The 15718-nt window shown below is 38.4% G+C and overlaps 1 long non-coding RNA gene across 1 annotated transcript; it reads right to left on the bottom strand.

Moving 5' to 3' along the window:
* Window positions 1-3766: 3766 nt before the first annotated feature.
* Window positions 3767-15511, bottom strand: LOC139042395 (uncharacterized). Its single transcript, XR_011499113.1, has 3 exons — window positions 15389-15511; window positions 5249-5328; window positions 3767-4608 (listed from the first exon to the last, which is right to left on the bottom strand). It is a non-coding gene; the product is annotated as an uncharacterized lncRNA (long non-coding RNA).
* Window positions 15512-15718: the final 207 nt, after the last annotated feature.

Raw genomic sequence — 15718 nt, 5'->3', positions numbered from 1 at the left:
ACAGAAGGGTGTGTTTACTAGAATGTGGTTCCCTGGGGAGGCACCGGGCACATCTGTAATTCTAAGGAGAGTGTAATGAGGAAAAACTAGTGGCATCCTGAATGGCTCACAGCTGTTCTGGAAGCTGATAAATAAGACGCTCGACAGGAGATCCCTAATTGGAGCCAGTTTTTCTTAAGTGGATACACAATACGATGCAAGACTGGGTGTTGAAACACTGATAGTGTTGTTCACATGTAACTTAGTTTGTCTTGTAAACAGCTCCAATTTCAAAGGTAGCGCCTTCTTTTTTCAAAAGGGAAAAAATGTTCACTTCATCAATTTTTTTCACACTAATTAGAGGCAAGCTAGCATTATTTTTCCTGGTGTTTTTCTCCACAAAAACTCTGTTAGTTTGGTCCCTTCCTTTCCTTCTTTCTCTCCTTCCTTCCTTTTCTCTCTTTCTCCTCCTCCTCTGTCTTCTTCTCTCCACTTTCTTCCCTGCTTCCTTCCTTCTTTCACTCCTTCCTATCTTCAGAGGTCCCAGTTCTTCTTCTGTGCTGGCATCAAAAGCATTTTGAATTCACTATTCCCTTTCAGACCCTGGCCACCTAACTCTAGTGGTAGGACTTACTTGCTTGAAGATTGTGGCCTTGCAGCCCTTTTGAGAGAATGTCTGTAATATTTCAATTTTCATCAAAGAAATGGCTAAATAGCTTCTAATAAGAAGATAAGAGATTTCACATGCAGAGAAAGGCTTGAATGTATTTCTCTTGAAACTGTTTTTACAAAAGCTGCTAGGAGTAGCTTTCCTCTCCTAGGCCATATACCTCCTTCGCATTATAGGAGAAGGCATTGCCCTTCTGAGGGACTTACCAGCCCCTCCTGGACCACCCGCCGGGGACGTTGACATTAGCACCATTCTCCAGCAGACAGCTGTTAGAGAACTGGCTTAGAGACAATTAATTTTTAAAAAAAGAAAAAGAAAAACAATAACATGACCAATACACTATATAAAACTCACTATGCTCACATCTCCTGATGTTTAAAGACCGTGAGAGGAGGGGAGAAAAAAATCCAGAACTTTTTCAACAAGATACACGCCTTCCTTCTACAAATGGAGCCTTTTACTAGTTCCCATTTAAATAAAATTAAAAAATTCCTCCCAACATAGGACATTTTTGCTTTTAGAAATATTAATTGCCACAGAAATATTTTTTGTCTTTCCCCATTTCCATTCTATCCAGAGCATTTCAACCCTTTGCTCCTGGTATGAAATGCAGTCTAAATTCCAGCATTCAAACTTCATGTGACAACATGCATAGCTTCAACCATCTCGGCCATATTGCCCTTCAATAAATACAGTGCACTAGAACAATGATATGTTCACACTTTCGCAGCCCTCCGGTGCTCCCAGATTGGGGTGGGGGTGGGCATTCCATTCTTCTATACATTTAGCTGGGTTCAGAATGTGGAGGCAGAGTGAGCATCCCCATGAGCAGGTATAAATCTTGAACTAAATGGAGGTTCGTCAGAAGTAAGGATAGCATCCTTCTGGCACTGATCCCTCTTTCCTAAGTTCCCATGTGAAATACCATGTGGAAAAGCAGAGTAAAGTAAAACTAACTTCAAAACACCAATAGAGTCCACAGTGTCCGTCCATTCATCAATTGTCAAAGTATTGTTTGTGGTCCAGGCATTGCTAAATGCTACCGATACAGACATGAGGAAGATACTGCCTTGCCTCAAGAGTTCCACAGTCCAGTGAGCTGCACCCTGGAAACTAAGGTCAGAAGAGAAAAGAAAATACCAGCAGGTGCAGTTAGATGGTCTTAATGGTCCCTCTGGGAGTAGCTCCTTCTGATTTGGGAGGTAAGTTCTTTTGTGAGCAGCCGTAAAGTTTAAGCAGGAAGCGCCTGCACCCCTGTCCATCATACCTCATCCCCAAGGAAACACATTAGACAGGGTTAATAATTTTAAATACTTATCCAGACTGGTGATGATTTTTCTCTCATGTGGCTTGGATCCATGGAAAAAATGTTTATACCCCCACAAGGTCTTGACAGAAAGAAAGAGAGTTCTGGATCCTGACGAGATGCTGATTTTGGCATGACCTTTTAGAAAAGATGCCATTTCCAAGGCTGGTGGTGGACTGAAGGACAGTAACCTCTAGTATTGAACTAGCTAGAGCCAATCACCAACTTGCTGATACATGGAAGTCAAGACAGATTTAGACAAAATGTTCCTGATGAAAAATAAAGTCATAGCCATGCCAGTCAAGGGCTCAAAGAAAAGCCAGAGAGGCAGGAATTGTGAAATTTCTCTCCTATATCAATCGTTAACCATAAATATAATACTCTCTTCTTTCTCTGAAGGCTAGAGAGTATAGAAAAAGATTTTCCTTGACACGTTCTTCTCAACTGAAAAAAAATCTATAGAGTGGGATTTAGAAAGCTAAGCATCCTTTGACAGATTATTTTCAATGAAAACATTTCTTCACCTCTAAAATGAGAAACAAAAAATTCTAGATGCTTACCTCATAATGGCTGAGGCTCAAATAAAGTTGTCATCCTGATATATATTTGGCGGTTATTATGCATCAGGGGAACTATTTCTTTTAATACCATCAAGAGTTCTATGATATATACGTTGTTATTATCCCCATTTGTATATGAGGAAACTGAAGCTAATAGAGAGCTAATAAGTAACATGCATAAAGTTAACAGCTAATAAGTGACAATACAGATAATAGAATTCTACGCTTTGTGAAGTTGCATGAATTGGCTACACGAAGGCCACATTCTGCCTTTAATAAAACAATAAAGCAAATGTTGGTTCCACTTTAATTTTAACATTCTCTGATGAGTTAAAATTAAAACAGGAACACAAGGACATTTATTATTAATTGCACATTCATTCATTTTTCATTTGGGTAGACATCATCAAAAGCCAAGTGGTGACTTCCTTGCACACTCATTTTTATACTGTGTTTATAGCTCTTTTAATAATGCAAATATTTATTATGGGCATCCCTGGAGAATCAAAGGTGCTCAACGAAGGGATTTTTAAATATCACGATCCACTGCCGAGTAAAAACACCAGGATACTTCTACTGTTTAAAGGGTCAGAGCCACAGGGTCTGTCAAAAGGGTCACTCAGCACAAAAACAAGGCAGAAGGTTATCCAGTTTCTGGAATAAAGTAGCAGCAGGTGTAATCTTCACCAACAGAGAGAAAGGAGGCATGAGGAGAATTTCTCCAGGGTAAGCCAAACCCCATCACAGGCCAGAAATGGCACCAAAGACAGTATTACACAATGAACTTGAAGACTGTAAAAATTCAGCTTTCCAAGTATTATTTCCCATGCCAAAAGTTAGTTCCATTCAATTTTAATAAATATTTCAGGGTTTAATATATACGAAACATCACAGTAAGTCCTGGGCACTTTAAAAGAAAGCAATAAATTTAGTCTTCCTTCAAAAATCTTAGTCTAGTGGTAGAAGTAGGCAAAATTGAGCTTACAGAAGGACTTGGGGACTCTGCTAAGGATTTGAGACTTCATCCTAAAAGAAATATTAGTTAAGCCACTGAAAGCCTTTTCTTTTTTTTTGTTCAAGAAAAGTATGTAATTATCTAGTAGCAAAATGGAAAATGAAATGGAGTATGCCAGGCTAGAGATATGGAATCCCCTTATTGCAATGGTCTGACCAAAACCTCATGAGGACCACACTGCAGCAGGAGCCACAGGGACACAGTAGACACAATGGATTTGAGACACATTTGAAGTTAAAAGCAGCTAATTCGTGATTATTTGATGTGAAATATCCAAAGAAAGAAACGCTTAGAATGACTATAAGCTTTCCGTTTCAGGCACCTTGGAAGATGATGTAGAAAAAAAAAATGGAGACAGAGAATGGAGGAGAAATAGTAAATTGTTGGCTAATGGGAAAGATGTTGAACTCCACGTTGGACTTGAGTTTTGATGTGCCTGGGGGCATCCAAAAGGAGATATTCCGCAGGTATCTGAGTATAACATAATATCTGTTAATATTTGAGTATAACAAGTTATGGCTTGTTCCAAAAATCCATTCCTTTGATATTTTTTTCTAATGAATTGTTCTAACCCATATAAGCCTTATTAGCAGGAGACCCACATCCTACCTTTTGAATCCTCTAAGAAACTTGGGAACTTAGCCCAAGGGAAATCAGTCACAGTTCCACACACCAAGCAAAGGGTATGGTCAGTTCACTATGCTGTTTCTCATGGCTGCGCGATATCCCTGGTCCCTCTTGGCCTGAGAGATGATGTTTTTCCACTGCCAGAAAAAGGTCTCTGAACAAGCCTGCAAGGTGAGGCCATTCCTCTTCCCCAAAGCTAATCTTGTCAAAGGGTGATACGTACTGGGACTTCCAAATGAAGACCTTCAGTGCACTCCAACATTCTCAACTTATTTCTCTCCGAGCCCAGTTGAGCCAGAGTGGCTCATCACATTAGCTTCATCTTGGGTCAAAGTGCCTTCCTCCAGGTCATCCAGGTCCTTCAGCTACTCCCGGTGATCCAGTCTATGTACTCCACCTTCTCCTGATGAGTTTCTCTCTTTCTCTGGCAATAATCTTGGTTGGGGCTATCCTGGTTAAGAGGAAAACAAGAGCCCATTGTGAAGCACAGAAAGAACATGGTAGCCTTTCAATCTTTTACTTCCCAAAAGTCAGTAAGACTTGGTTTCATACTTGGGGTCACAGAGAGCAACATCCACGATCAAGTCAGAAAAGCTCCAGATCCAACTGCATTTCCATGGCAAGCGTTCCTTATATTATTACTTTCATCACTGAGAGAAAGTAGACTGATCCTCAACAGGAAAATAGCATAAGCTTCTACAACTGACATGGACCAGATGCTGCCTCAAGATGTTCTTCCTTTAATAACAGATTGGACAGAGGAGAGTCCTATTCAGTAAGTTGCTTCTGGTTATTTGTTTATCCTCCCGTCTTTTGCCAATGGACTTGCTGGCTATGGAAGACTGTGGACTCCCACGTATAAGCCTGAACAGGACACTCACTCCTGCTGTTCCCTTGTGGCCCAGGCCCCCTGCACAACGCATATATTGAACAACTAGAGGAACAAGGCCTATCACTTAATGAGCAGCTCTAATGTTCCTGGCACTGTCCTCAGCAATCCAGAGCTGTTGATAAAAGGCTCCCAAGGGGCATGTGTGTGCATGTGGAAGCTGGCTGGGTTAAGAAGGAGGCACATCCTTTCTGAAAACTACCTGAATCTTGACAACAAAGGCAGCTTCATTCTATCTTTCAGGAAAACGTCCTCATGGTATAGACAGTAGAGGGAGCAATTCTGCAAAAGAAAGGAGAATAAGGGTGTGATAAATGCAGAATGTGTCTATGGAGGATATTTCTTCGTGAGAGCTTTGGATTCTCAAACTACAGAGATAAAACACTGCAAAATAAAATCGCTAGAAGAAGGGGTTAGCATATGATGCATATTAACATTTGACGTTTTAAGATTGAGACCCTTTATTTCACTAAATACTCCATAAATCTCCTAGGCAAACCATCTCCATTTCCTGGATCTTAATTGACACTTAGCTCTTCTGTGAAGCCGCGTTTGCGGGTGTAGACCATCTGAGAGCACAGGCCTTCCATTCAAGGAATGTCTTCTGTGCCCACTCTAATCTATCTTCAACAAAGCAACAAATTCCTATTTAAAACTATTTAGCTAAATACTCCAGAGATCAAATATAATTTCCTTTAGTTGCTCTCACACTGTCACAATTCTAATTATGACACTGCTGGGAATACTCGCTTTCTTAAAAAATGTAAAATGCAACATAAAAATTTATGAAGCGAATTATTGCAGGTATTACTATTCAAGGGTGCAGTGGTCTCTCTGTAACTCAGTTTCCTCAACCAGTGCCCTTTTACACTTCATTTTATGGTCAATGTAACACCTCACCGAAGAAAGAATATTAAAAATAATTTATTAAGATTAAATTGCTTCTTCAGAAGGCATGATTTTATCTTTCTCATTTTATAAGAATTCTATTTTAATTCACTTCCTATGCCATCCCTAGCATGAACTTAAGGATTTAATGGAGTAAGGATTGAAGGCTGATATTGATAAAATGATTAATTTTATATTTGAAGGATTGGTTTGTTTGATTTAGGAGAGAATTTCAATGGTCAATTATCCCTGGACTCTATCTAGTACAAGGGTGGCCAAATAGTCATTCTCATTCATTACTCACCAAAGTGAATTGGCAAAGGCCTCTTTGTGATTACTCTTGATATATTTAAGGTTAATATTGGATAGAAATACTGTTGCCCCTTCCACAAAGAAAGAACAGATGCTTTTCCTAAAAAGGCTAATTTTTAAAAATATTAATACCTTAAAACATAGCTCTCCGAATACACTTAACAATGTTGACCACATATTCAGTCAACTCTACTTATTAAGTATGCCATGGCTTATCTGTCATCTTCTGAGGACAGTCAGTGTACTCAGTAATTGACTTGTTTTATTCGAGGTCTTTTGTGCATCCAAGTGGCTACATTCAAACACACATCAAAATTAGAACGGGTTTTAGTGCTTTAAATCAAATTCAGTGAGATTTTATTTCAGGCTTTAATAAAAGTGATTAACAAAATTATCAGAAACAAAGTTGACCAAAATGATGGTGGAGTGACTACTGTGGGCACACAAAGTCATAAGCTTTTTTTTCTTTTTTTGGCTTGACATATGCTAAAAGCATGTGAATAATTTGAGGCCATTTCTAAAGTGACCCAGAATCAGAGACAGTGAGGGAACCTAATCTAAAGGGATTTCAACAGATAGCCCCTGAATCCCAGAGAACAAATAATGTGTCTAAGTGTATGTAGAAAATGAGCGATAAAACTGGCCTGGAACTCAGATAAAGAACAACTCCAGAATTCCATGCTATTCTGTTAATTTAGATGGAGTGTTACCACAGGGAAAAATAGTTGAATAGAAACGTAAATTAGTTGTGCCCATTAATAGGAATTATTTAATATGCATTCATGATTCGACAGATATATGGAGAGCAGCAGAGTGACCAGGAGAGACAGAGAGAGAGAGAATCTTCTATGTACCAGGCAATGAGTCCTTACCTTTAAGAAGCTTGCGATCTATTGGGAGATAAATCAAGAATATATGAATTATAATGCAGTGCCCCAAGTGCTCTGACAGGGAAATTTAATGTGATACAAAAGCACATGGACTGATATCTTACCAGACAGGGTGACCACCTGTCACCCTAGATCTTAAGAGGAGCTGATATAGCAGCTAAAACTTAAAGGATGAGTTGGAATTAACCAGTAAGGGAAAAAGGAGGAAGGAGTGTTTCACAAACCTACAAAAGTCTGCAAGAAACCAGGAATAATGTATCTTTGATAAAGTATGCTATTATGGGGGAATCAGAGTGTGGGCAAGAAAGGCAAGAGATGAGATCAGAGAAGAAAGAAAGCATTAGGTTACGAAGGGACTAGTAAACCATGTTCAATAGCTTAGATATTATTCTGAAAGTAATGCGGAACCATTCAAAGGTTAGAATAGAGCAGGACATTATCATATTTGATTTTCCAAAGAATTTTCTTTTTGGAATGTGAAGAGTAGATTGGAGGGGACTAGAGGTGAAAGGCAAGCCTTGCAAGACACAGAAATGAGCTTGAAGTCTGATAAAGACATATAGGCAAGATATTGATGGTGGTCTAGAAGGATCTTGTCACTCTGGATATGCAAAAAGGATTTGAAAATACATAGGAAATAGAGTGGACAGAACTTAATGATGTACGTGGTAAGGTGTTAAGGATGAAGTCCAAGTTTCTTGAGTGTGCAAATGGAATGAGTGGACCATCCACTGAGATTGACATGGCTGGAGAAAGAACTGCTTTCTGGGACAACAGATGTGCTCAGTAACTGACATGTTTTGTTTGAGGTCCTTTGGGCATCCAGTTAGCTACATATCCAGTGGGCAGCTGGAGGTACACATATGGAACTCATTAGAGAGATCTGGGCAGGAAATGATGATTCAGAAATGACCAGCCTGTAGATAGTAATAAAAGCAAAGCCAGTGGTCAAGAACAACCAGAGAGAGTCTGCAGATTGGAATGAGAAGATGGCTAATTGCAGATCCTTCAGGAACAACGCATGAGGCAGACAGCTTCAGTTATTTGGGAAAATCACTTATAAAAAAATGGAATTCCTTACAGTATATATTCTCTAGAGATCAAATCTAGAAGTAAATATTTTAGTTCAATTTGTACATTGGTCTCATTAGTGATGGTTAGTCTTGAAAAGTCTCTTTTTGGAGCCAGCAGGTTTAAAAATAACACAGAACGCTAGGCTTTAATTTGACTACTGGATTTAATGCATGTGACAACTTGTAGAAGTTAGATAGCCTTCCTGAGGCTCAATTTCCTCTTCTATAAAAGAGAAAAATAACCGCCAACTCAGAGAATGGCTGTGAAGATTACGTTTTGTTGCAATTGGCAGAGTTGGAATCACTCCACGTAATACCTGGAACATAACAGAAGTTCACTAAATGTTAGTTCCCATTCTTTCCATTAGTTTATCCAGATGGGCCAAATGAATTAGTAAAACATATATACTGTGCAGAGCAACAAAAACTTTTATTTAACTATCTTATATGTTCATAGAAATAATTTTTAAAATTAGATTCAGTCTCAGTTCTTGAATAGTTTCCCCATATTTTAAGAATATTTGCTTTTTACTCCAGCTCAGAAAGAGAAAGTGGCTATTTATATTCAGGGTCGACTTGGTTTCATGAGCCATAATAGAGTCAATTTTTGCAGTTCATTGACTTGGCCATTGGGTAAGCCAAATCACCCATTAAAATACCATGGTCTAGTTATTTAAATTGCACAGATATAGCTCAACTAAAAAAAGTGAAATAAAATTGTATTCTGGATTATGTAATTGGATTTGGCATTTTACATTTTGATTATTTTGCTACAGGTTTGAGATTGGTATTACCGACCAGTGAACATATCTGCTATTCAATTTAAAATGCTGAAAATGAAAACATGTTGTTTTGCGTGGTCCAGCATATGCACAGTAAATTCAGGATAATAATTACAAGGCTTTAAAAGTAGGCATAACTCAGGTTAAAGGTCCACTGCTTCTCAGTGACCCAAGTACTGGATTTAGGGAAGCCATTTCCACGAAAGATACTAGATCGGTGATTCTCAAATCTTTCTGTTGATAGAGCAATTGGAAATTATGATGCTCTGCAGAACAGCATAAATTATAAAATGTTAGACTTAAAAATAGTTAAATACATTATTCCTATGTAATCAGAGACTATCTTATATTAGCGGGAGGTAATATACAAGTCGTTACGGTCACAAGTTCCAAAATCAGACTGCATTTTACATATGGGAAAACTGAGGCACAGATAAAAAAAGCTCCTTAGCCAAGGTCAAGCAATTATGAAATGGCAAAGCCAAAATTCAAGCCCAGGCAATATTAATAGCAACTCTGTTAAAAAGCGTTCGTAAGATTTGATAAGATATGTCATGGGAAGTGTTTAGCACAGTGCCTGGTTACTACTATCTATTGACTCTTTACTAATACAGACAAGACATTGTACATGCCAATATTAAAAAATAATAATAAAGGAAGAAAAACCACAAGCGAGGGAATTCCATTTCCTATATTAATTGTCCTCCTGAAGTTTTGGAAAAGTTTTCTTTCATTTAATGGCAGAATGGTATTGCTACTGTATTTTCGTACGTGGTTACTTGCATAGCAAATATACGCTATTTGATTGCAAGACTGAGTTCTAGAAGGAAACTGCCTGGAATCTAATCATAGCACTGACGTTTAACAGCTGTGTGACTCTGACAAGTTACATACACTCTCTGGGCTTCAGTTGTAAAGTGAGGATAAATATAATCTAGAGAGGATTAAATGAATTAATATGTTAACATGTGTACAATAATGCCTGGGATTCATAAAGACTCAATTAATGCCATATATTGCTACTATTACTGTTTCCAGCGGAGTCCTCGTACAATGCAGAATCATTGTAAATTCAAAGATAAAGAGGAATAATTCCTGATACCGATATACAATACACATCCATGTACATAAAAAATCAGAAACTACTTTTCTACTGTGAGTAATTCACATAATTAAAAAGTCAGGCTACTTCTATATTTTTCAAATTAGAATTTAAAAACATACACTAACTCACTCTTTTTCACACAGGCTATAATGATAGAGAAAAAAATTCTAAAAGGTGCAAATGACATAACAAAGAAAAAAAATGAAATTGCAAGTACGTTCTAACCTGAAAAGCCAGAAGAAATATTTGTGCTTTATGTCCTCCTCTCAGGAGCGCTTTTTCTCCCAATTCTTCACAAGTCTGTTTTCTTTTTATCCTACAAGTCTTTCTTGAATATCACTTCTCAGAGAGAATATTCCTGAATCCCTGTTTAGAAAAAGCATCCCCTTTTCATTCACAATCAAACCTCCCTCCTGTTTATTTTCTCCATGACGCAAAAGACAATCGTAATTATTTGATTTATTTGTTTTTTCTTCTCTCTCTTACTAGAACAAGAACTCAATCAAGAGTGGGATTTTTCTACATTGTGTCACTGCTCATTGATGACTTGCCTAATCCAGTATTTGGTATACATTGGCACTTAACGAATATTTGTTGACTAAATTAATAAAGAGCATAATATCTTGATATTCAATTCGTGTTTGGTGCTTTATCTGCACAAAGATCCAATAACTTGGCCCTGAATTCATAAAATAAGAGATTTGGACATTTCTGCTTAACTGTGGGAGCCTCTTGGCTTGCAGGGAGCTCAGGAACCGGAAGGAAAGGGACGGTGGGACCTGAGAGGATGGACAGGGAGGCCCCCGTGGTGAGAGTGGTAGTACAAACACACAGGGAAATTCAAACGAAAGTCCACAGGCATTGGGATAATTAGAGGCGCTATTAGCTCCTGCCTCATCCTGAAATAGATTCTTAAGTGGTCTCTGTCTCTGCTTCCTCCCCATGCCTGCTGGAGAGGTCTTTCTGAAATAGAAATCTCACCAAGTTTGCCTGCTTAGGGCTCTGCAGTGGCTCCACAAGGCCTTCTGAATAAAGAACAGGCCTTGTCGCGGGAACATCAGGATAGGCTTTCTTTGTCAGGCTGCACAAGTCGCTAGTCTTTTGTTTTCACAGATTCTCCACGGACTCAGAATCATTATGATAGATTCACTGAGTAGAAGATTTGCAATTCCAAGGACTTCCCACTCTCTCCCATTAATCCATCGTTTTGCACACAGCATTCTTCTGCCTGGAAAACTCATCCTTATCTTTCAAAATTTGTTTAAGTTCTTCCGGTTCAGAATGGAATACTGCACACTGACATTTGTCCTTAGGTGTGGCTTACAGATATATTCCCTCTTTTTTCATAGCCATCATTTGGACATACATCATTTAGATGAAACACACACATACACAAAGACCCAGACGCCCTTACTAAGAATAAGCATTAGGACTCTGAGAAAGAGGAGTCAAAAAATTCACATTCAAGGGGCTGACCCAGGGGCATAGTGGTTAAGTTCACGTGATCCACTTCAGTGGCCCAGAGTTCACAAGCTTGGATCCCAGGTGCAGACCTACACACCTTTCATCAAGCCATGCCATAGTGGCATGCCACATACAAAATAGAGGAAGATTGGCATAGATTTTAGCTCAGCCACAATCTTCCTCAAACAAAAAGAGGAAGATTGGCGACAGATATTAGCTCAGGGCCAATCTTCCTCACCAAAATAAATAAATAAATAAAAATAATTCACATTCCGGGCCAGGCCCATGGCCAAGTGGTTAACTTCCTGTGCTCTGCTTTGGTGGCCCAGGATTTTGCCAGTTTGAATCCTGGGTGTGGACCTAGCACGACTCTTCAGGCCATGCTTAGGCAGCATCCCACACAGCAGAGCCAGAGGGACCTACAACTAAAATACGAAACTATGTACTGGGGGGCTTCAGGGAGAAGAAGAAGAAAAAAAGACTGGCAACAGATGTTAGCTCAGGTGCCAGTCTTTAAAAAATAATAATAATTCACATTCAAGAATAGAAATATTGTCCTAGCTATGACATAATCTATACCACTCTCCTGGTTATCAGTTGATATAGTATTTTATATTATTATGTAGAGTGTTATCAATTTTCTTTTTCTCAATATTACACTTTCCAATTAAACTCTGAAGGCTCTCATTGGAATTTCCACCACAGAGTCATCTATCCCTTGATGGCCATTCCCTAGTTAAAACACTAAAAAAATCAGAAACCTTGAAATTGGTGCTGCTATTATTGTCATCATTATTTTTGTTGTTTCTAAAGCTAGTTCAGATTTTCAGATAGGACATTCTTCTGTAGTTTCTGCAGATGAAAAAAAGCCAGGGTAAAAACTCTCATATGTATTCACATTTCAGTATTCAGTTATTGAAGAACCAAATATAAGTCATTGTATTATATAGGAAAGAGGAAAACTGGAGAGAGAGAAGGAATAAGGGAGAAAAAACAAATGCATGGAAATACACATCATCGTGTGTGTGTACTTGAGTGTGTGTATGTATTTCTAAATTGTATACGGGAATTGTATTAATATAAAAACTGGATAAAAATTGCACATACAGACATATATGTATATACATATAGAGAGAGTTATATGCATATATATACAGATGGTTCTTGTTATTTGCAGTAGTTATGTTTTATAAAGTTTCCGTAAACACTAAATTAGCAAATACTGCACAAGTGCTCCTAGGGTAAATACAAAGTTAGGTTCCTGTGAGCCTCTTGTCACAACATTTTCATCAACTGATTAATACGTAACCTTATTTAATGTGTGGTTCTGTTTAAAGACACCTTATTTAATATATATTGTTGATTTATTAACACTAAATGCACAACCAACAGCATGAAGCTTATCTAACACACATATTTTCCTTGTAAGGCACATCCCAGCCTTCTTACCCTTAGGAACACTGGACAGCACTTCAGCACTATGCTTGGGCCCATCTTAAACAGTGAAATCACCAAGAAAAGGCACAAAAATGTGAAAAATATGGCACCAAATAGACCATGGAAAGGACTTGTTTACAGTATGAGAGCTGAAACGAGAAGGCATTGGGTTGCTCTGTTCTGCCTCAGCTGGGAATGTGCATGCTGGGTCACTCAAGTTCTTTTGCATGTCCACAAATGACCATGAAAGCACTTCAAGTATTGCTTTTGGGGTTACAAATATATTTTCAGAAGTAGGTGAATTTGCTAATACAAAAATCCATGAATAATGAGAATTGATTGTATGTAGTAGTTCCCCCTTAGCTATGGTTTTGCATTACATGGTTTCAGTTACCCAGAGTCAACCACGGTCCAAAAACATTAAACAGAAAATTCTAGAAATAAACAAATCATACGTTTTAAATTGTGCACCATTCTGTGTAGCTTGATGAACCTCCTGCTGTCTCACTCAGTCCTGCCCAGGACATGAATCACTGTGCATACTTAGTAGCCATCTTGCTTATCAGATTAGCTGTTGCAGAATCACAGTGCTCCTGTTCACGTCCCTCTTATTTTACTTAATAACAGCCCCGAAGCACAAGAGTAGTGATGCTGGCAATTTGGGATATGCCAAAGTGAAATTATTTTTTGTTAATCTCTTACTGTGCCTAATTTATAAATTAAACTTTATCATAGGTATATATATACAGGAAAAAACAAGTACAATTATGTGCTGCATAATGACGTTTTGGTCAACAGTGGACCACATATACCACGGTGGTCCCATAAGGTTAATAATGTATAGCCTAAGTGTGTGGTAGGCTACACCGTCTAGGTTTGTGTAAGTACTGTAGAGGAGGGAGAAATTTTCCTCTACCCTTCTAGGTTCTTCTGGCTGGTAAGAATTAAATTGAATTGACATAAGACAGATTAACAGGAGAAAACAAACAAAAGTTTAATAACATGTATGCATAGGAGAAACCAAGGAAAACTGAGTAACTCGCCAAAACAGCCGAAGCCCTCACCTTAAATACCATCCTCAACTAAAGATGAAAGAAGATGTTGGAGGTGGAAGATTCAGGGATTTCAAAGGGAAGGAAGGCAATGCCCAGGTAGGTGAATAGGAGCAAATGTTTGGAAAACAAGAGTGTCCACAGCGGGGAGCCCCACACACAGATTTTCCCAGGTTGCTGCCGTCTGCCTCTTAGTTTATGTTATGCTAAGGTGACAGCTCATTTCCTGAGATAGATTTTTTTTACCTAAATTCATTTAGATCATTAAGGGGAAGGTGAAAATAAAAGCTTTCAGAGTCTTTGTTTGTTAAAAGTAATCAGACTAAAACAATCCTCAGGTTAAAGACACACATTTTGGGGTGGCAAATTTTGTTCCCTTTCAGTACCCACTTTGACATTTGCACAATGATGAAATCACCAAAGGATGCATTTCTCAGAACGCAACCCTGTCATTAAGGGACACATTACTATATATATAAGGTTCAGTACTATCTGTGATTTCAGGCATCCACTGGGGATCTTGGGACATTTCCCCTTTGGACAAGGGGGATTACTATGTATATATATATATAGATATATACACACACACACATTATTATATACAACATACTACATGCAATATATATTCCATATAATACATATAACTTCTGCATGAATGAAATCAACAGGGTCAATGTTCATCTTGTATCCTATTTGTTTGATGTATAAGATGAGCTAAAAAGTGATGCAGGCTCCATGAGCCAAGGAGTCAAAAGAAAAATTTCTTGGATTCTCAAGGTCTGACAGTAGTGTTCTTTTATTCAGAGGATAGTATGGAGACAGGACCCATGGGCAGTGAAGGGCTGCAGGTGTGGGGACAGGACCCATGGGCAGTGAAGAGCTGTAATGTGTTGAGGGTTAGGGCTAAATTTATAAGGCATAGGTACGTGACTTATTTTTACCAGACAAAGGGAAGATGATGTAAAAAGTCATTAAATGGTATCAGCGCAGGTGGGGTCGGGTTATTGTGTGGTCGTATGACTTCAGATATGAATCGGGTCATATAGATCAGCACATAGGCCAGGACACCTTGGGCTTCTCTCCCTGGGGCAGCCTTGATCTACATCAAGAAGTATCATTAAAATAAAGCTTAGAATAGAAACCTACATGTATTTCCAGGTAATCTATTTAATCATGGTCCTTGAAATGGTGGTTAGAGGCTTTTTTTCGGAGAGATTAGGTTTCTATTACTTCTTCTTCTTTTAAAATGTATAACACAGCTGCTTCTTTTAAATAATAAAGATACCTATTATCATTGGCAAAATATGGAAAAATTTAAGAAACATAAAGTACAACTCACCAGTCTTCCTACGATGAGATAAAGATCTTTAAAAACTTGATGCATTTCTTCTCAGTGTCTTTTTTATGCAAGGTGTGTAAACATCTTTAAAAATAAAATTGGAATTATACTGTTTTCTATCCCGCTTTTATTGTTGTTTATTAATGCTATATCAGCATCCCCTCTTCATTCTATTTCAGCTTTCCTTTCCTCCCAATCTCTCTTCTCGGAAGGACACAGCCCTCTGAGATTGCTAGATGCAGTCCAGGCTCAGCAATCTGCTGCCTTTGCTGAATCAATGCATGCGAGGGCCTCTGCTGGGGAGACAGAAGAAAAGTAAAAAGACTGTAT

The sequence above is a fragment of the Equus asinus genome, chromosome 28, assembly GCF_041296235.1.
Source record: "Equus asinus isolate D_3611 breed Donkey chromosome 28, EquAss-T2T_v2, whole genome shotgun sequence".
In the NCBI taxonomy this organism is placed as follows: domain Eukaryota; kingdom Metazoa; phylum Chordata; class Mammalia; order Perissodactyla; family Equidae; genus Equus; species Equus asinus.
The sequence above is the reverse complement of the archived record's forward strand: the minus strand, read 5'-3'. Positions and strand labels throughout refer to the sequence as shown.